Source organism: Zonotrichia leucophrys, chromosome 26, assembly GCF_028769735.1.
Source record: "Zonotrichia leucophrys gambelii isolate GWCS_2022_RI chromosome 26, RI_Zleu_2.0, whole genome shotgun sequence".
NCBI classification, from domain to species: Eukaryota; Metazoa; Chordata; class Aves; order Passeriformes; family Passerellidae; genus Zonotrichia; species Zonotrichia leucophrys.
This window is the reverse complement of record NC_088195.1, coordinates 4,632,372-4,652,699: the sequence shown is the minus strand read 5'-3', so window position 1 is coordinate 4,652,699 and position 20,328 is coordinate 4,632,372.

Genomic DNA, 20,328 nt, shown 5'->3' with positions numbered 1-20,328 from the left:
ATTTTAAAGAGTGTGGCAGGTTTGGTGTTGGTTAATTATTAATTATTATTAATATTAAATCTACAATAATAATATTTTATTAATACTATAATATTTATATTATATATAATTAATTATATAAAGATATAAATCTATAATCTATTCTATATTCTATATTATATATTCTATATTCTATATTATATATTATATATTATATATTATATATTATATATTATATATTATATATTATATATTATATATTATATATTATATATTATATATTATATATTATATATTATATATTATATATTATATATTATATATTATATTATAGCAGTATAAAATAATATTTTATTAATACTATTAATATATTACTGTTATTTTTTATTGTGAGATAGGATTAGGAGAAAGGTAGATTTAAAACTTTAAAAGGGTATAAAGAAAAATTTATTAGTAGTAACTAAAAGAAAGAGTAATAAGAATTGAAATAAGAAAAGAAGATCTCTCTTCCAGAGATCCCTGGAAGTGTCCAAGGCCAGGCTGGAGCATCCTGGGATAGTGGAAGGTGTTGGGGTTAGAACTGGATGAGCTTTAAGGTCTTGGAATTCTAAGATCTGCAATACCAACCATTTGGTTCAGCTCACATTAATCAAACATCATAAAATGGAGACCAGAAAGAAGAAGGAGAAACATGGGGAGATCAGAAAAGGAAGGCATCACTCAACCCTCTCTTCAAACACTCTCTCCTGACCATTAGATTTTAGATTCCAAGAGCTTTAGGAAATATTTAGCTAAAGACTATTCCTAATTCAGTGATCCAGCAGGACAGATAAGCACATCAGGACTGAGAGCTGGAAAGTGCAAATGCAGCATGAAATTGGAAGCAGGAACTTGGTCTTAGCACCTCCCCTGTGCTGCACCAGCCAGAGCTTAACCAGCCTCTGAGGCCTTAAAAACTTAAGCCCCTACTCATTCCTCCTCATCAACCACTTTAGAGCAACATTTCCTAACAGTTGCTTGGGGTTTTTGCCTCCTTCCTTCTGGTTTCCCCTTTCTTCTTCTCTGAGAGTTGTTTGGACTCGTTCAGTGCGCAGATTCCACTCAAGGCTGTGCTTCTCATTCAAAACATTTCTACTCTCAAAGGCATTTTTGCCTTTCCTTCACTTTGAATGAAGACTCTGCAACCTGCACAGCCTTGCCTTTTTAGCCCCTTCAAATGAGTTTTATTCATGTTTGTTCCTCACTGCTCCAGCAGATTGCTCTGCAGGTTTCTGCACACATCCACACAACACTGAAACAGTGAATTCTGCTGGAAATCTGACACACATATCGTTAGAAGTTCATGAAACCTGCATTCCTGCAGTCATATTGTGACAGCATGCTGAGGAATAAATACGTTTCCTGACTCAGGTGACACCATTACTCAGCTTTTCCTTCCCTCTTTGATTGCTGGAATATTACCTAAAGCTGTTTAGAAGATAGAAGATGTGTGAAATTGAAATCATCTGGAGACAGCTTCTTGTCTGCCACTGCTGACAGGTAACATTGCAAGAACTAATTCACTGGTGTTGTTAAATTCCTGTTACTTTCATTCACATCTTTGCTGTGAAGGCACAGAAGATCCTTTGTCAAGCAGAGTTTAATCAACAGCAAAAGATAGAATACGTAGGAATGACTTGGTGGTGCTTCAATTGTCCTCCATTTTATGTTTATTCTTGGTGTTTAAGTTGCCTTCCTCTCTAAACCAAATGTCAAAGTGAAATTTCTTTTATTTATTATAAATATATAGACAAAATAAAGGTGTAGCACAAATGAGGTGACTCCTCTAAAGCTGCTTCTGAAGGAACCCTGCAGTCACTTGAGAACATTGTCCTTTTCTTTCTTCCATTTGATCTCCTCAGAAACATATTTTTCATATTATTCCTCACATTTTACTCCCATTTTGATATATATTATATATATACTTAATGATCAGTGTGATGGAAGCAGCAGAAGCTGGTGGTGCTCCTCCATGACAGCTCTGACTCTGCAGACAGGGGCTCAGGCTCCAGCTGAGGGATGGTTTGGAGCAGTAACAGAGGAAAGCTGAGCCCACTGCTTTCAGCATGGCCCTTCTGGTGCCTTTGGGACAGTCTGGTCCCAAAAAGAGGGGGAAAACTTCAAGGCTCTTGGTTCATTTTATCAGCACAGGAAAAGAAAATGGGAGAAAAACAGAGATAAGAAATACAGGACCCCTGAGCCAACAACAACAAACTCAAAAACCTTCTTAACTTTGTCAAAGCCAGCTGCTTTTAGCACCTAAACAGGATTTTGGTATTACTGTAAAAGTACCTGTACTTCTGTTTGGCCTCTTCCTTTATAAATGTAAGACACTGAGGGAGCTGGGAGTGAGCAAGGAATCAAATAAACATTTCAGCCTCCTGTATTGGAGCTCAGCACCCAAACTGTCAGCCCTGCAAGGAGCCTGAGGACACACCAGTGCCACCAGGACTCTGGGAAAGACAAATGCACTTCAGTGGGGGTGGGAGGTTCAGCAGCTCACTCCCATCCTCATTTTGCACAAGGACACAGCAATGTAATTCCCACAGAGCTGCTGGAGCAGGAGGCAAAGTGCTGCAGAAAGGAATCAGCTCAGAGCCATGGACAGACCTCCCCTCTCCATCCTCCCTGCCAAGGCTGGAATAAACAGAATTTATTGTTGTAATCATCCCTCATCATGGCCTGCACACATCCTGTACCATCACCAGCATACTCCATAGGCCTTGTGCCCCTCTTTCCCTTCCCTAAACTTTTAACCATCTTTTAATTTATAAATAACACTTAAGTTCATATTTCAAAAGCATGCAGGCTCTTGGATTCTATAAAATCACCAAGCAATCACCTTTACTTCCCACAGTGTAGATCCAGAGCATCCAAAGTCTGTTTGCTTGTTATATTAATAGAATTCAGAAAATTGCTCTACAACATTCCTAAAAAAGAGAATCAGCCAAAGTTAGACTTGGCATCTGCACAAGTCTCAGTTATTTTTTGGAATACTTTGACAACACTCTTATGTTATTGTCTCCGGGTTCATTTTTCTGTTCATGTATTCCCCAAAGAAGGAAAGAATGGTATTCCTGTTCTCTGAATAAGGACACATCTTGCTTGTCAGAGAGATTTAATTATTTATTTTTCCTTCTCCTTCTTGAATTGTTGGATCTTCAGATCAGGAGATTTCAGGTTCTTCAAAATCTTGCTCTTCAGAGAAAGTCAACCTAACTGCCTCAAATAAACAAGAACAGAATTTTACCTGCAGAGCTGGCACCTTCAATTATTGTCCTTTCAGCTGCTTACTGCAGGGAGAGCCTTTGGAGAGCACAGAAAACCTGTTGGGTTCCTAAATCTGAATTAGTAGCACAGAAAACCTGAGCTGCTCCGTGCTGGCAGGAGCACTGTGGCAGAGCCCCAGCTCCACAGGTTCCACTTGGCCTCACCTGGGTGCACCTGGGGACAAAATAAAGGTGTAGGAGGAACGAGGTGACTCCTCCAAAGCTGCTTCTGGAGGAACCCTGCAGTCAATTGAGAACATTTTCATTTTCTTTCTTCCATTTGATCTCCTCAGAAACATATTTTTCATATTATTCCTCACATTTTACTTCCATCTGGTTTCAGCTTTTGATTAGAAACTTGGAAGCTCAGCCTTAACAGCTCAGTGCAGAGACCTGAGCTGCTTCCAGCCATATTCCTCCTTGGAGGATCTGAACTCAGCCTTATGGTTCCTTTTACTGAGAGGCTGTAGCCTCAGTAAATAGTTTGCAACTCTTGGAAAGAGCAAAAACTCTTGCAAACAGAGGAGGGGCTTGTTATCCTGAAAGAAACAAAACCTGCAAGACAGATGATACTGATTGAAAAATATTTGCTATGCAAAGTGGTGTTTATGGGGAAGCTGCAAATTGCCAGGTTTATCAGGCAGGACTCAATGCACATTGAAATGTTGGTTGACATCTCACCAGGAATACAGAACCCTGATATCTGAGCTCAGCCCAGAATTCATTGTATTGATTGTATTGATGGGGCTGTAAAATTGTAGAACCACAGAATGGTTTGGGTTGGGAACTTAAAACTCATCCAGTTCCACCCCTGGCATGGCAGGGACACCTTCCACTGTCCCAGGTTTCCTCCCAGCCCTGTCCAACCTGGCCTTGGACATTCCAGGGATCAGGGGCAGCCACAGCTGTGCCAGGGCTTGACTCCCTCACAGGGAACAATTCCTTCCTAATATCTGATCTAAACCCACCCTGTCTGGGTCCTTCCCTCTGCAGGACCAGGAGAAGCTGGCAGTCATCAGGGCAAGAAAGGTTGGTGGATGGTCACATTTTTCCACTGTTTTTTTTTTTTTAACCTTAAAAGCATTAAAACATCCAGAGCAAATCTCTGTCTCCCCAAGTGTTTGCAATAGAGCATGACTGACACACAACTGGCAGGCACAGAAACACCCAAGGGATGTGGGTGGGAAGAAGAAAGATTTGGGAATGGTGACCCTCCCACACCACCTCAATTCCTGCAGAAGTGCTCAATTCTCAAGGACCTGTGAAAGTCACAGAAGAAAGCCAGATAAAAGCCAAGATCAGAGGCACCAGAAATCCTGATTTCCAACAGCTTTTGAACAGCACCAGCAATTTTGCAAGGCAGCCTTAATCACCACAAGCATCCATGAGAAGTCACCTACCTGGCCTGAGAGGGGAGGGCTGGAAAAAAGACATTGAGCTACTGACTGTAAGAATCAAGGAAATGGGTTTGGACTTCCCCCATTTCTGAGCAATCAAACAGCACAGCCAAAGGCAGAAAGCAGGATTCCAATCACAAGGCTATGAAGGAGAAAGTTTCCAGATTCATCCAGCTTTTGTCACTTGGATATTTTTCCCTACATTCTAAGCTTTTTTCCTGCATTCTGATACCATCTCATCTGGGCTGTGCTTTCATATTATTATTTATTTATTTATATATTTATTTATGCTATATTATTCTTTGTGTTTTTACACTATTCTTTTATATTATTCTTTCAGCTTCTTACTGTAAAAATCAAGGAAATGGGTTTAGACTTCCCCTGTTTCTGAGCAATCAAACAGCACAGCCAAAGACAGAAAGCAGGATTCCAATCACAAGGCCATGAAGGAGAAAGTTTCCAGATTCATCCAGCTTTTGTCACTTGGATTTTCTTCCCTACATTCTAAGATTTTTTCCTACATTCTGATACCATCTCATCTGGGCTATGCTTTCATATTATTCTTTGTGGTTTAATTAATTAATTAATTAATGCTATATTATTATTTGTGCTTTTATATATTCTTTTATATTATTCTTTCATTTTCTGACTGTAAGAATCAAGGAAATGGGTTTAGACTTCCCCTGTTTCTGAGCAATCAAACAGCACAGCCAAAGACAGAAAGCAGGATTCCAATCACAAGGCTATGAAGGAGAAAGTTTCCAGATTCATCCAGCTTTTGTCACTTGGATTTTCTTCCCTACATTCTAAGCTTTTTTCCTGCATGCTGATACCATCTCATCTGGGCTGTGCTGTTATATTATTCTTTGCAGTATTTGCAGAGTTCACAGCGAAGACTTGAGCCATGTGTAGGACATATGCAGGAGATGTCGTGGAATGATCTCATGTTTGCAGCTCCAGGAGGGATCACAGAGCTGAAGGTTGGTCTGGGTTGTCCCCTGGTGGTCCCCACCTTTCCTGGGGAGCAGAACCCCACAGGGGCTGTGGGTGCTGATTGTCATGGTCACCCCCAAGCTGGGACCTGCCCACATTAACCAGGGGCTGCCTCCTTCCCTGCAGCATTTTCTGCTCAGCTCACAGCATCTCCCAAATTCCTCCCTGCAGACTTCCCTGGCCATTTGTGCCCCTGTGATGATTATTTCTGCACTAATCCCTGAATAAGTTATAGCTACTCTTATAGAGGTTTTCCCCAATCTGTCATTTGTAATTAGAGTTCTGTCCTCCCCCATTCTGGCTGCATTTTACAGCTTGGTTGTCATTCATAAATTCCTGACAGAGCTCCCATTACATTATCCAGGTTATGTAAAAGAAAATATTGGCAAACACAACATCACCCAACTTCACCTGATAGGCACCAAGAAGCACAGGGAACTGGTGCAGATTACCAAAAACACCCGAGGAAAAGAACTGACGTCCATTAAATTCTCACAGATCTTGACTCCCATCCATCTTGTTTTCTTCAGCCACACAGCTCAGAGAAACAATTCCATATCTAAAATCTGAAGTGCTGCTTTTTCAGTAACAGGTCAATATTCTCAGTCCAGATCTGTTGCCAACTCTGCCCATGCACTATTTTTTAAAATTTACCTCTTGTCCAAGTCAAGTCATATGGCATCACAATATTTCTTCCTGCATGTTTCTCCATGTTCAGAGCACTGTTTTGCAATTTAATTGGAAAGCTGACAGTTCCAGACATCCTAAATCTCTACACAGTCATCTCCTCCATGTTTGACCTCAGCAACTGGAGGGTCTCTCCTGTGCTTTTACCAAGAGCTTTGAACCCAGGGGAGAAGTTTTGCTCTCATTCCTTCCTTTGTGCCTAAATCATCCCCCAGCTCCATGTGCATCCCAGCAGTTTGGGTCAGACTCACACTTATTGTCCATTGTTCTCTTATTCTTGCTCTCTTCTGTTTTCCTTTCCTTATTCTGAGTCCTCCCTGATGCAATTTCAGTTGTTTTGCTAAGAAAGCTCCTGTCAGGCCACACATGCATCAGCACAGGAAGCCCAGGAGAAATTGTGGTATTAAGTGGCTTAAGTGCAATTAACTGAAGGATTGTCATGGAAACAATCTAATTTAAGCTAAAGAACAAAGTCATTAACCTCAGAATTTCAATAAACTTTAATTTCTGTCCTCTATTCCACCCAAAAACATTTGGGAAGGAGGGAGTTCACCAAAAACTTTAAGTCATGGTATTTGCATTAAATAAAACCCATAAAATTAATTTTAAAACCCAACAACAAAAAAATATATTTGCAAATCCTCCACTCAGCAGAAGGAATTTCTTCTTATTCCAGGCATAGAAAGCTCCTCCTAGGGAGGTGAAATTTATTCAGTTTTAAAGGGTATGCTCCTTTTAGACAGAAAAGTTCCCCTGTACACAGCACTGTTACCATTCAGGAGGTCACTACAGAATAACTCCTTTTATTACCCATGTGCTCTAAATTCTGATTATAGCTAAACTGCAAAAAATCCCCTTCAAGACACTTCAAAGAGGAGCTTTACAAAAGTGATAAAAATTGGAGGATTTGGGTGCTCAGCGTTTCTAGTGGTGTGTTCTAATGCCATAAATATCCAGGATATCCATGGAAAGCATGGAAAGATTAGATCAATATGTCAGTAGTAAAAACCAGATCTGTGTCTCCATCCACTCCATCCCACTCAGCTTTTGCACTCATCTCATTACCAGGTTCCAAGCATAACCCAGGAGTGCTCCAAAAATGCGAAGGCAGCATCTGCCAGGAGACATCCTCCCCCTCTCCTCATGGAAACAGGGATGGAGGTGCCTCCTTGCTCCTGGAGCCACATCAGAAGAGCACACCTGGCATTTGAATGGAATGCAGGGAGGTCTGAGGTGGCTCCTGGATCCTGTGAGGGCTTGTCCAGCTCTCCCAAGGCTTTTTCCTCTGCACACAGCTTGTCCTTGCTGCAAGGACGTGCTGCACGTGTCAGCCTGTCAACAAACCAGTCCTACCTCACTGCTGGGAGCAGGAAAACCCCCACTGAGCCTGGATGCTCATGAGGAAACATGTACTGAAGGCAGAAGGGGTAGGATAGCAATTTAATTGTAGATTTTTGAAGAGTTGCTGCAGGTGGGGTCTCACAGGGCACAGGAAGGGGAAAGACAAAAGGCTGAGGAACAGCAAACACAGACAGAAAGGTCACAAAACTGGCCAGCAATTCCCTGGGGCTGGGAGAGAGTGATCCACAAACAAATGGGTGTTCCACAGTACACACAGAGAATCCATGTCCTTCATAAAAACCTGACTTACCAGAAAAGTCTGTGAATTGCCCAGAAATTTAATTGCAGCTCGTAGCTTTGTTTCAGTGATGACAGAGTGAAGCTGCTGAGAGCTGGAGCTTGGTTGTACCTGTCAGGGCAAAAGGAGAATTGTTTGAAACTCAGCCACTCCTGCTTCAGAGGCAGACAGTTCTTGAGCTGAGTTTGTTTTACAAACACATCATCATCAACAGGAAAATCTGCAGGAAATGAGTTGTCAGTGGGGCTGTGCAGCAGCACCTGAGCCCACCGGGCTCTGCACAGGCAGGGAAGGTGCCCAGGAGCTGCTCTGGGCTCCAGGACCTTAAAATGTGGGCCCAGCACCAAAGGTGGGGAGGCCTTGATCCCTGAGAGATCAGAGAATCATGGAATTTTCAGCTGGAAAAGCTTTTTAGGATTATCAAGTCCAGCACTGCTGTGTTCACCACTAACTCCTGTCCCCAGGTGCCACATCCACATGACTTTGGGACAATTGCAGGGATGGTGATTCCACCACAGCCCTGGGCAGCTGTGCCAGTGTCTGATCACTCTTTCAGTGAAAGAAATTTCCCAATATCCAATTTAAACCTCCTGGCCCAGCCTGAGGCCGTTCCCTCTCCTGTCCCTGTTCCCTGGGAGCAGGGCCTGACCCCTCAGCTGTCCCCTCCTGTCAGGGGCTTGTGCAGAGCCAGAAATCCCCCCTGAGCCTCCTTTGCTCCAGCTAAACACACTCAGACTTCTGTGGGTGTTTTCCACATTGGGAACCAGACCAACACACTAATTTTTTAATCAGACTTCTGTAGATGGGTTACAAGCAGTGGGGTCTTCCCTACCTTCCCAGCCTTCAGTATTTATTATGGATGCTTTATGTAAAGGCTGTCAAGTGCTGTTGGTTCCATTCCCACAAAATCATTCATTTCAGGGCATCACACTCCAAATGGGGACAGGACAGGAGCAAGATTATTACAGTGGGAGCAAAGAGCAGCTCAGCTCTCCCGACATTTGCTCTGTTTGAGACTAGATTTTCTTTGAAACTCCCAAAGTATCCCACATTTCTGTGGTTGATCCATGTACAAGGACACAACACTATTGCAATCAACCAGCAATTTTGACATTATTTCCTCCTAATTGCTTATAGTACTTACAAGCAAAACTTAGACCTGGAAATTCACAGCTATTCCCCCCCATTAGGCTGTTGGGGAAAATCACTGATTGTTCTACCAACCTAATATTGATAAATCCTGATAATTCCCATGTTCAATTCAGCCCACTGCTGCTCCTGGATAAGCATCCTACTACTCTGACCTTTATCTGCTCAAGAAGAAGCAGCTCAAGTGCCCTCTAGTGTGGTTTCAGAACATCCAGTCCATGCTTTTGGTATTAAATCAGAGGGTTTGTCTTTGGTTTGAAGCATTTCTATGGATCCATAGAATTTCATGACTTAAGCCACTGTGAAAAACAGGTTGACTGCACAATTAATGGTGATTGTGATATTTTTAAATAAAATTTCTGAATTATAGTTACGGCTACTTTCACTTTATCCCCAAAATAGCAAAATTACTCAACATGTCTGATATTTTCATGACCATTATATCTGCTTGTGGAGTGTTGCTGTTATTGGATGGTTTTTCTTGATATAAAAGAGTTTAGAACATCACCATTCTACAAAAGAAATATGGTACTTCTATTTATTTTTCCAGTTTCTTATAAGCCCAAATATTTATCAAAGTTGATTTTATTTTTCTGCCTCCTGCATTTTTAGTGGCTCCAACAAACATTTCCTGAACTGCTCAAGCTGATCCTTACTGCTCCATTTGAATTACTTTCTGAGCTGATTCAACCCGAAGAAATTTGGCCCTTTTAAAGCTATTCACAGGCTGAATAATGAACGTGCTGAGATCATCTCAGAGCACATGTTTCTGGAAGCTTTCCTGGCTGGGCTGCACAGGCTTTGAAATAAGCTTCCTGTTTTAGCTAATTCTGATTTAGCTGCAGTCGTGTGCGCGCCATGTGAGCGAACAGACTCAGGCACCAAATGGGTTTGTTTTTTTCCAGACTGAAGGTGGAAATGGGAAGAGCACAGGCTGGGGATTGATGTTGTTTCAGACATCTTGCACAGTAGTGAAATTCTCAGAGCTGACTGGAAAGAAATGGCAGAGAAGTAAATGGATGTAGCACCAATGGCCTGTCCACTTTATGGGCAGCTAAAGGAAATGTAAGGGTAGGAACAGGAGCAGCACATTCCCAGTTTGGCCTGCTGGAATTCACTGATGTTTGTTTTAAGAAGATCAGAAGAAGAAAATGTCGAGTGAGAATAATGGAAATAAGGGCAGGCTGAGCTGTGGGATGATTTCAAGGGAAGAGTCCTGTCCCTTGGCTGGCGCTTACACAGATTGGAGCACTGGAAATGGGTTTCTCCACTTCTCCTCTGCACTTCACAGCCAGACACAAAAACTCCAATACCTTTCCCCTATTTTTCCCTAAACACTTAATCCTACTCCACTCTTAACAGCCTTTCCTATTACTTGTGAGACCTGGGAAAATGTAGAAGTCTATTTAAAACACTGGCAGGTTTCCAAGCAGCAGCAGCAGCTGTGCTCAGATCGGCTCTCCCTGATGGAAATTTTCTCTTCTTGTACCCAAACAGCATCACACCACAATCCCATCAATAAATTCCCTTCAAGTGTTCCAGCCAGAAGCAGAAAAGCAGCACTCATGTGAATGGGATAGAAAATGAGATTCTGTCATGATTGGAATAGGGATCCATGTGAAATAGGATTTGTGTCCTGCTACTGCCATGGTTTTCCTTCACACACCTGCAAATATTTTTCCACACTGCAAATGTTTTAACAGTCCTGATGAGTGTTTCTTACAGGGGTTAATAGGAACTGAGGAAGGAGAGGAGGTTTATAAAACTCAGTGAAGTTTTCTGTATTTAACATGCAATAAATAATAATTTTAGACATGGGTTGACTTGACTTAGCATAAAAATAGACATTTTGGTCTTAGTGGCAAGTTCTTGAGATTAACATCAGTCACTGTTAGCATCTGATTTTAATCTTAAAGTCAAAAGTCCTTGACTTTTCTACCCAGATCCACCAACAGTTAAACACCTTTATGAGTTGCCAAATATGTCTGAATTAGTCTGAGTACATTTGCTCTGGAAGGACATTTTGTACCTCTCTAACATGCAGTTACAGATGCAAAGGCTTTGTATAAATAGCACAAGAATAGCTTTGGATACATCATTTTTTCAAGTTCCTCCTCTCCTCAGTTCCCCTGCTTTCTAGCAAATTTCCATGGAAAATGGAAAACTCAGCAGCATTTCTGTTTATTTGGAAAGAAACCATTCACACAACAAAGCTCATTTTGGATCTTTCCCTTCTGGTTTGTCCTTGCAAAGGAGTAACTTGGGGTAGAATTCAGAAAAGCTCTTTGGCCTCCTCACTCATTGACTGGGATTCTGTCCTCAGCAGCTCATCCTGCAGGGATAATTTTACATTTAATCACTGCTGAGGCCCAAAGTTCCCCCAACACTGATGTGCATGTGAAGGAGCTGAATTAAAACCACTGAATTCAAGGTGCAGCCCAACAAAGAAATTGACTCCAGGAGTGAGGAGGAGGAGCAGGAGAAAGGCACTGCTGCTGCCAGTGTAAGAGTGGAGCCCTTGCCATCCTGCAGCCTGCAGGACAGATTAAATAGCAGAGAAATCCTCCCAAAAATTAACAAAATCATTTTTTGTAAACACGTTGGACTGATGATTTCTTTGAACAGAAACCAAAACTTGCTCAGATAATTGAATGCTGTGTCCAAATATTCTTCTGATACAACACAGGCAGAGTTTTTCTGTGCCAAGAGAAAATCACATTTCATAGTAAGGGTAGAGCAGGCAGCATGGAGGTGCCCCAGATATAACAATAACCAAATGTTAATAATGACCAAGCTTTTAGACTCCATAGTGTTATTTGTCTGTTTTAAAAGATGCCTTTCTTGATGGAAAGCCATCAATATTTAGAGAAATAGGAAAATAAATGGGCTTTCTAGGGTTTTTCAGTTCTCTTGTTTTCTTCTGTTTAACCAACAAACAAATTTACCTCCTTAAAGGCCATAAACGTGTTCAGATTTCCCTTTGCCTTGGGTTTCAGGGAGTGAAACCGAGCACCTGCTACAGCTCATCCATCATCTGCTGTCCTTATACTGAAACTTGACAAAATGCCTAAACCTCCATCAACTCCCAGCTGAAAGCAGTTTTGTGGGAGCAGACGCTTCTCTTTAAGGATTGCTGCTGTCTGCTGGGTACCACCCCAAGGAGATGCAAACCCTGCAAGTGCCACTCAGCCCCTGCTGTCAGTGAAATCTCCATCTGCTGCCAGCTGGAGGCAGCTCTGAACCGCAGCCAGGCTCTGCTGGAGGGAGCGCGCCCAGCAATGCCTCCTTCCCTCCCTGCGTCCCCGGAGCTGCCCCGGCTCCCAGAGCTCACTGGTGGGACTGCTGTTTCTCATGGTGCTGCGGATCAGGCCGGTCCCCGGTGGCAGGGAAAGCAGAGAGGACGTGGCACGTTTCACCACTCACTTCTCTGATTTCACATTCCAGCCGTGATGCATTTTTGAAGTACCACAGAAATGTGCAGTTTAAAACCTGTCTAGTAAACTTCCTTGATCCTGAGGCATAAGCTTTGAATTTGAGCAACTTTCTTTTTTTCCGTTGCCCTTTGGAGCAGTTTCCTTTTCCTACTTGGCTCAAACAATTTTCAAGTCAAGGCAGCAGCCACAGCTTGTTCCCTCCTGTGATGCAGATTGTGAGTCAGGGCCTTTGGGACCTCCTGCTGACTGCATGAAATTCCACATGCCCCCAAGGGATTGCCCCAGGGGTATTCCTGGAATGGCTGGCTGTCCGGTTTTCGGCTGTTTGGAGGGCCTGGAAGGGCCCAGAGTGGCCTTGGGGCAGCCCGCGTATCAAAGGACGAGAAGAGGCTTCAGTTCTTCTTTCGGTCTTTATGTTTATTAATTGTTTATCTAAAAGATTTTCTCTCGGCCCGACAGAGCTCTGCTCAGCAGCCAGCCATGAGCACACTGTCCTGCCCTCCGGACAGTCACCTATCTTTATACCCAAAGTTACGTGTACAATATTTATCATTTTTCCCCAATACCTTTCACCCTTATTGCCCAGTGCACTTTTAGTAATGACCAATCCCAAAGTGCCACCATCACCACAGAAGATGGAGAAGAAGAAGAAGAAGAAGAAGGACAGGACACGCCCCAATTCCTCCATCTTACTTCTCTAAACCCCCCTGTACAGAAATCCTAAACCCTGTGTCTCACCCTCTAATTAACCAATCCCTTCACCATTCACCCCGGTGAAACCCTCCTGTCCTCATACAGGTGTCGTCTCCTGTGTAGGATCAAAGTCCAGCCACCAGACACTTCTGGAACATTCCAGGACTCCCGAGCCCCCCAAGGGTGGTCTCGGTGACACCTCAGTCCTGAGGTGCTGAGATCCCACAGCTGGCAATGTCTGGAGCTCTGTACAGCACCCTGGGTTTCTGCTGCTGCTACTTTTCCAGGCTAAGGGCAGAGCTGCACACTCTCCTCTAGCTCCTAGGATCATTAAGGCTGGAAAAGATGATGGAATACAGCTCAGAGATTAGCAGAGCTTTTTAATAGGCTTTCTGTAATAAACAGACCCAGAGCTCTATGAAATAAGTCACTCTTAGACCCTTTTATATGTATTAGATTTTAATTCCCTAAAGAGAACAACAGATTATATGGGAGTAAACCACAGGGCTGAGCTAGGACCAGGCTCAAGAACTCACAGTTCTGGGATCACTCCAATGGCCCAATCTCTGCAGAAATTCTCCTCTCCACACTGGTTGTGTTACACGTCCCCTGGACCTGTGGAAACCTCCTGGGTCCAGAGGCAATGAACACACAAAAGTTCTGGAAAAACAGCCTTTTCTCTGTCCCTGGGCATTGAGAGCAGGCAGTGTCTCAGGTGTTTGGTCTGTAAGAATGAGGATAAAAGTGTCAGTCCTTCTCCCTGGGAAGGCTGTAAATACAGGAGAAATATCCACGTGCAAGCAAGGACCTCCTTCTCCTGGGAACTGCTCCCACTGTAATCCACAGCAGAGACTCTTTGGCCTCAACAAAATGAAATAATCCCTGTCCAGCTGTCCCAGACCCCCTGTGACTCACCATGGAATCAGTTCCATACCTCATTTTCCATGCTGACCCAAACAGCCAGATTAACTCAAAAAAACCTCAGCCATCACACGTAACAGAATTCCTTCTAATTAAACTTGAGCAACACTTCTGATAACCTGTTTTTCCTTAGTGTTTTTCATAGTTTGACAGACCATGTTATTATCTTCCAGGCCAGGTTTCCTGGGAAACAAAGCATCTTCTTACTTTTCTAATCATTCCAAGGAATGATGCCAAATTAAAACATTTCATGAGCATTCATTACATTTTGTCAGAGATGGTTCATGGATAAATCAACGTCAACTGCCCAGAATGTGCTACTGATTAATGGGGAGCAGAAACAACTAAGCTTGCTTTTTCAAAGTCTACTTCATGTCCAGAAGCAACATTAAGCAGGGACAAAAGTTCCTCTCTGGCAGTTCTGTGTTTTGGTCAAGGAAATGCTGAGAATGGGATATTGCTATGGCAAAATGTGTGAAAGGGCTCTTCCCATGCACACCAACCCCAGCTCTTGCCACATGAGAGAATCCCAGAGTGGTTTGGGCAGGAAAGGACCTCAATGCCCCTCTCATTCAATCTCTGCCATGGCAGGGACACTTCCACTGTCCCAGGTGCTCCAAGCCCTGTCCAGCCTGGCCTTGGGCACTGCCAGGGATGGAGCAGCCACAGATTCTCTGGGCACTCCATGCCAGGGTCTCCCCACCCTCACAGGGAACAATTCCTTCCCAATATCCCATCCATCCCTGCCCTCTGGCAGTGGGAAGCCATTCCCCCTGTCCTTTCCCTCCATCTTTCTTGTCTCTCTCCATCTCTCTTATCCAGCCCTTCAGCTCCTGGAAGGCCACAAAATGGTCACCCCAAAGCTTCTCTTCCCTAGGCTGAACAATCCCAAATCTCAGCCTTTCCTCCCAGCAGAGCTGCTCCAGCTCCCTGATCATGCTGGAGCCTCCTCTGGACTGGCTCCAGCTGCTTCAGGTCCCTCCTGTGCTGGCCCCAGGGCTGGAGGCAGCTCTGCAGGTGGGGTCTCACCTGAGCAGGGCAGAGATGCTGAACTGTGATGTGGGAGCTCCTTTCCCTTGGCAAGGGAAGATTTAGGGGGAACGTTCCTTTGGAGCACCCACACCTGGACTGTGTCTGTTGCAAGAGCCTGCAAACCATCCTGTGCTCCTGCCCACCAACATCACACACACAGTGACCATCTGGGTAAGTGTCAGGCACCTCTGCACCTTGCAAAGGGACTCAGCAGCAAGAGTTGCTGAATCCAGGTGGGATTGTGCAGCTCACATCTACCTGAGTAGAGAGAAACCAGGCCCAGGAGCAGCAGGAATCTGCAGAGAGAGAATAGAACTGGGGATTGGATGAACCTTTCTTATTTGTTTAGTGGAGAGCTGGGAGGGGACTCAAAACACCAAGCTGGGACTGGGAAAGGCTAGTTGGAGCACAGCAGAAAAGTAAACTTCATGTTCTACCTTCCTTCCCACTTTGGCCTTTAATGGGTGATGCTAGAAATAATCTCCAGATCCTGCTGGCTGTAGAAAGGACAGGATGCTGGGATTTTACACCTTTGCAATTCATTTTCTGAGAAGCAGCTTTCAGAGACAGGCCAGGATTTGAAGCACAGCATATTCTGAACACTCCTGAAAAAAGAAAACAAGGCCAGTGCATTTGCCAGGGCATCCAAGCAGCTCCCAGCAGCCCCCTGTGAGCTTTGCAGACTGACCCAGCATGCAAGTGCCTGATGCAAAGCAAGTAAATATATTGAAAAAAAAAATTAAAAGCATGGAAGGAAACAAGGGAGCAGATGATTTGCCCAGACACTTGGAGAAATACTCTCCCTTCTGACCTCCTTTGTATTCCAGGGAGCAATTCCTGAGCTGCATTCAGAGACAGAGACAGAGTTGCCAGGCCCAGAATTCCGGCAATTACTCAGTGGAAATGGAAAGAGCACCACGGATGCCAAAGGTGTGATGCAAGTTTCATTGTCCCTGGAAGAATGGGAGTCCAGTATGGGTTTGGGGCTGCATGCTTGGAATTTAAAATCAGTTGTAGCTCCATGTAAATGAAATATTTAAGTCAGGGAATAAGATTGTTTTTATTAAGGAAGGTCCTCTCACTCCCTGGCTGATGTTGCTCTGAAGGGCTGTTTTGGACCCTGAAAAGGGAATTTGAGTTTATCATGCATAGAAGGAGCTGAGAAACAGGAAGCACATAAGACAAGGGGGAATGGCTTCCCACTGTCAGAGGGCAGGGTTAGGTAGGAAATTGGGAATAAATCCTTCCCAGTGAGGGTGGTGGGGCTGTGGCACAGGTGCCCAGAGAAGCTGTGGCTGTGCCTGCATCCCTGGCAGTGCCCAAGGCCAGGCTGGACAGAGCTTGGGGCACCCTGGGAGAGTGAAAGTTGTCCCTGCCCATGGCAGAGGGTGACACTGAATGAGCTTTCAGGTCTTTCCAACCCAAACCATTCTATAATTTTATTCTTTAATTCTGGGAAATCTGAACAATCCTCTGCGGAGCTAAGAAACACTCACGGGAGTTTTGCTGTTCATAAAGCATAAAACTGGATTTGTAAGCCACTTAGGAAACAGCCAAACACTGGAAAGGAAAAAGAATATTGTGCTCTCTTGATATCTGAAAGGTTAATCGTTACCAGAGAACCATTTGGAAGACTGGAACACAGAGGAAGGGTAGGGCAGATCTGGAAGGGAAATGGTAACATTCACCCCCTCCCTTTACACAAATACATTTTAAATATTTTAATTCTCAAGTCAAGATGATATTTATGGGAATAATAACTCAAGTTTTCTTTTAGTAATTGAAATTAAACAGCACTTGCTCTAGCAACAACAGTTTCTTATCCATCTGTCACTACAAGTACAAGTAATTCCATGTGTTCAGCAGTATCTGAACACCTAGTGCTACAGTTGGATAACACTTGGCTGAAAAGTTTCCTAGCATGGTCTGCAATCAGAAAATAACCAAAACCAAATAGTCTTTGCCCCAGGATCTGCATAATTTAAATCTAACTGCAAAGAAATTGCCAGACTTGAGGCCTGTTACAAATACCCACATGCTTGTTTCATCTAAGAACCTCAGGGGGAAAGGGCACTTTGATAACAGAAGGGTCTATAATATAAAAAGCAATAAAATCCATGGATTTTGAAGCTGGACATGTTCCAGATGGAAATGTTAGTCCTGTCCAGGAAACAGGACTAACTACAGCAGCTGATGGAATAACTTTGTGAATTGTCTAACAAGCAAATGCCTCCTTCGCAATCTGTTGATCCTACTGACAAAAATTCAAAAACTGAATTTTTCTCTTACAGTATTGATTTGTCCCAAATAGGCTGCGAAATGAGAACATTGACCGCCTTGGTGCTTCTCCGCAGAGATGCCCTGATGAGCGAGCCCCGCAATTAGCGCGGCTGCTCTAATGAGCGCTGAGCGCGGCCCTGAGGGACGCGCCGGGCCCGGCCGGACCGCCAGGGGGCGCTGCCGCCCGCGGCACGGCCCGGCCTGAGGGCCCGAGCGGGACCCGCGGAGCTGGCATGGAGCTGAGGAACGGCCTGGGACCCGCCGAGATCTTCAACCCCTGCCCGGCACGGACAGCCCCAAATCCCACCCTGGGCGTGCCTGGGAGCGTTGTCCGGACACTTCTGGAGCTCTGGCAGCCTCGGGGCCGTGCCCATTCCCTGGGGAGCCTGGGCAGCGCCAGTACCCTCTGGGGGAAGATGCTTGCCCTGATACCCAGTCTGACCCACCCTGACACAGCCCCAGCCCTTCGCTGGATCCTGTCCCTGTCACAGAGGTCGGAGCTGTCCCTCGGGAGGAGCTGCAGTCCCCGATGAGCTCTGACCTCAAGTTCGTTCATGCTGAATAAACCAAGTGCCCTCAGCCGCTCCTTGTGTGGCTCCTCAAGACCCTTCACCACCCTCATGTCCCTCCTTTGGACACTTTCCAACAACTTTATATCCTTCTCATGTTGTGACACCCAAAACTGACCCCAGCACTGGAGACAAGGCTGCCTCATCCCAGAGCAGAGCGGGGCAATCCTTCCCTCAGCCAGCCTGGATGCTGTGCCTGGTGCCCCAGGACAGGGATGTCCCTCCTGGTCAGGGCACACTGACTCAGATCCAGCTGGCCATCACCAGGACCCCAGGTGCCCCCAGGACAGGGATGTCCCTCCTGGCTCAGGGCACACTGACTCAGTCCAGCTGGCCATCGCCAGGACCCCAGGTGCCCCCAGGACAGGGATGTCCCTCCTGGTCAGGGCACACTGACTCAGATCCAGCTGGCCATCACCAGGACCCCAGGTGCCCCCAGGACAGGGATGTCCCTCCTGGTCAGGGCACACTGACTCAGATCCAGCTGGCCATCACCAGGACCCCAGGTGCCCCCAGGACAGGGATGTCCCTCCTGGTCAGGGCACACTGACTCAGATCCAGCTGGCCATCACCAGGACCCCAGGTGCCCCCAGGACAGGGTGCCCCGTCCCAGAGCAGAGCAGGGCAATCCTTCCCTCACCTGGCCTGGATGCTGTGCCTGGTGCCCCCAGGACAAGGATGTCCCTCCTGGTCAGGGCACACTGACTCAGATCCAACAACCCCCAGGTTCCTTTCCATGGTACTGCTTTCCACTCCCCACTCTGCCCGTACATCCAGGGTTACTCCATCCTGCAACACTTCAGGTGCAGTATTCAGCACTTGCCCTTGTTAAACTGCACATGGTTGGTGATTACCCAGCCCTCACGTTTATCAGGATCTCTCTGCCTCCGAGGGAGTCAACAGCTCTTCTCAACAACAGTTTCGTGTTGTCAGCAGAATTTCTCAGTATCCCTTTAAGTCCTGATCTGAGTCATTTATGAAGACACCTGGCCCTAAAACAGAGCCCAGCAGAGCTCCATCAGTGACTTTTTGTCAACCCTGTGCCCCTGGGCACCCAAACCTGCCTGAACGTCCCCGGGCACCCCAACCTGTGTGACCCCTGGGCAGTGCCAGAGGAAGCTGTGAGCTGCCTCCAGGAGATGCCAAGAACCACGTGCTGAAAAGCAGCACCTTGGGATTAATTCATTGCAAGAATTATGTGGGAAGGAGACCTACTACTTGTGAAGGCCAAATGCTTCATTCCTACACTTTTAGAGAAAATCAGCATGAAAATTACTAGAGAAGTTGAGAAACCTTATTTTTGTTGCCATCACAATCCACGGTAAAACCACTCTCTTGTTTTTCCTCTGCTTCAAATGTATCACAGGATAATGAAGACTTTTGCTACTGTTTGATGCATCTCATTGTCTTGAAGTTATTTTGATTATTCAAATGCATTCATGCTTTTGTTAGTTTAGAAGGAATGCATTGGACCTGGTAGGTCAACGCCATCCAGCAGAGCATCACAGAAGCAAAAAAAAAGGGAAATTGTGGGGTTTTACTCTGAGTTATAAGGTAGATTCAATGTTTCTTTAAAAAAAACCAAACAACTACACCAATAAACTGTATTGCAATGCAATTCATTGCAAATGGAATAAGATATTCTTAATTAAACTCTGTCATTGCAATTCAAATAAACTGTTTGGGATTATTTTTCCAAAATACGGCCAGGCTTTAACGCAACTGAAAACGAAGGGGAAAATGAGTGAAAAAGGAAACCGCCTCCAACGTCCTTTGGTATTATTGTGTCATTAGAGGAGTGTAATTTGAAATAACAACACCAAACATCCTTTCCCATGCATTTTTGCATGTTTTCCATACACACCTCAGGGAAAATTTATTCAAAACTTGAAAATAATCTGAATAGATAGAACCCTGCAGTTATAACTAGAGCACAAACTGAAAAAAAAAAAAAAAAAAAACCAAAAGGAAATAAGTGTTTTATTCGTGTTTTATTTGTTAAATAAGGAGAGGAAATGTTTAACGTAGAAACCCCTTTTCCAGAGACACAACCTTACCTCGTACTCCCCTGTCTCAGAGCCCCACAGGCAACTTTGGACTCAGAGTTCCTGAAGACCTCAAAGGAGCAGCTGAAAAAAAACAAGATGAGAAAGCTTTAAGATTTTGACAGCAGAGTCAGCATTTTGGGTCAAATTAGAGAACAAATAAATGATTGGAAAATGAACTCGAGGGTCTCTTAGCTATGGC